The sequence below is a fragment of the Prunus persica genome, chromosome G5, assembly GCF_000346465.2.
Source record: "Prunus persica cultivar Lovell chromosome G5, Prunus_persica_NCBIv2, whole genome shotgun sequence".
Lineage (NCBI taxonomy): Eukaryota > Viridiplantae > Streptophyta > Magnoliopsida > Rosales > Rosaceae > Prunus > Prunus persica.
In genome coordinates this window covers 2,291,722-2,294,172 of record NC_034013.1, presented here as the reverse complement: position 1 = coordinate 2,294,172, position 2,451 = coordinate 2,291,722, and positions in this window count along the sequence as shown.

Below are 2,451 nucleotides of genomic sequence, written 5' to 3'. Positions count from 1 at the left end.
TTTCCTATTTTTTTATACTTTAAATCATTAATTTTGATAATCTTTTTAATTAAATTTTCGGATAAGATTTTCGGATGTGCATCTCGGTTGCCACGTGTCTTATTCCAGATAAAATTTTCGGATATTCATTAATAAAAATATGAGTAGAGAGTAAAAAATATTGGAAGGAGATGAGTTTGTATGGAGATTTGGTGTGGAAAATGAATTATGTGAGTGGAGAGTAGAAAATATTGTATGGAGAAGAAATTGTATGAAGATTTGGTGTTGAAAGTAGATAAAATGGTTAGGTATTTATAGGGAAAAAATACATACATTTTTGGTATTTTTTTTAAAAAAATTTCAGAATTTTTTCGAATTTATTTGGATTTTTATAAATTTTTTTGGCCAAAAAAATGAGAACTGTAGGATTTCTGAAAAAAATCCAATCGGAGCCACCTGGTGACGACACGTGGCAGTAGCCGTTGGAGCTGACATCATCGATGACGTCACGACGACGTCAGCACACTTCAGTCAAATTTTTCTTACCGTTGGCGCGTGTATTACACGCGCCAACAGTAAAAAAATTTGATTTTAGTGCGCTGACGTCAGCTCAACTCGGGCTCGAGCCCAGTCTGATTTCGCCCTTGGGCCTGCCCGGGCTCGTGGGACCCGCAGCTTGCCCGGGCTAGATTGCTTGCGCTGGAGCTGGACTCGGACTCCTTTTTGCCTTTTGCTTGGGCCAGCCTCTACCGCTGGACTTGCTCTAAACCAACCCGACCCACCCCCCTTTCCACCCCTCCCCCATTCCAACCGCCCAACACCACCCCCCTTCTCTCTCTCTCTCTCTCTCTCCCCCCTACCTTCTTGGACCAAATTTGCAATCCCCCTCCCCAACCAAAGCCGCTACCCCTTCTCCCTAACCCCAGATCCCCACCCCACCCCACCTCCCCGACCCAAACCACCCTCCACATCAGTTGATAAAATAAAAAAAATTAAATAATCAATTAACATTGTCTTTGGTGCAGGTTTTGGTATCGACAGGCATTTAGTTTTGCTTTCTTTCCTTCATTGTCAGTACTTTTGTCATTTTTCCGACCTTTCAATTACATGTTGGTCGTCAGATCTCGATCTTGCCGATCTAGGGTCGAGGAAAGGAGGGTGGTTTTGGGTCAAAGAGGTAGGGTGGGGATCTAGGATCGTGGAGGAGCCGCATCTACTCTAGATCGGAAAAGGGGGGGGGGGGGCTACGAATTTGGTTTAGGAATGAGAGAGAGAGAGAGAGAAGCTGATGAGCGGTGGAAGGGGTGTGGGTGAGTTTTTTTGGAAATTTGATTGAAGAAGAAGATTGATGTCTTGGTTGTTAGGGGTTTTTTTTTTTTTTAAGAAACTTTTAGGTTTGATTCATTTTCCTTGTTTTAAAAAAACATATATAAAATAATGTTTTTCTTTTTCATCTAGGTGAGGTGGGCTCTACTTGCCACGTCACCTACTTAATTGGTGGATAATGATTTATGTGTACGAAATTACAAAAACACTCATGTCACATCATCAAAGTTAACAAATTTTCGGATGGAGTTGACGATAGGGGTAAAACGGGTCACCAAACCTCCGTCAAGGAATGAAAGTGGGCAATTTGAGTTTGGAGGGGCAAAGTGAGATTTGATCGAAGTTTCAGGGAGTATTGGTGTAATTAAACTTTTTATTTATGAGAGGAGAAAAACAAGTAAATAAAAAAAAAATCAAGCTATGTACTAGAAGATCATAGCATCTTCAATAGTAGTAGCAAACTGAACTCTTCAAACTAAAGTTGGTTGACCTATATGGCAATTTGAAATGATTTATTTGCTACTTTAATAATTTAAAAAAATAAATATGAAAACATGTGAAAAATGTCTATGTATTTATTATTTGAAAAGAAAAAAATGCATGTTTTTAACATTTTCAAGGTAGGTTTTGTTTTTTCAAAGTAAAATTAAATGTTTTGAAGAGCCAAGGTCAATTTTCAAGGGAAAAAAAAAAGAAAAAAAAAAGAGCCAATGTCAACTTACCAGTTCTGAAAAGAGAGAAAGAGGTTGTACCTTTGATGACTGAGTTTGACAAAGTAGTTAGAGAGGTTTTGATGATGTGGCTCACCAATTTTAACATTCTAAAGTTGTTGAAGAGGTTGTTGGAGATGCTCTTAGACAAACATCTCTTCACATAAGAGTTCGATTGTTAGACTAACCAATGGTCTATCTTCTTAACCGCAACACATGTAGTAATCGTGCACATACCTAATAGTTTAAGTAGTATTTATACAAATTTTCCTTTTTAATAAATGGGGAAGAGGAAAAGAGGTAAGGGGTCTTGTGTTATGCATAAAAAAGGACTTGATTAGTATAAATATAGTGAATGAATGTCTGAAAATATATTTAGTTGAAAAAGATAATTAAATATTTAGAAGAGTTGTCAATGGGACTCAATGAAAAAAAA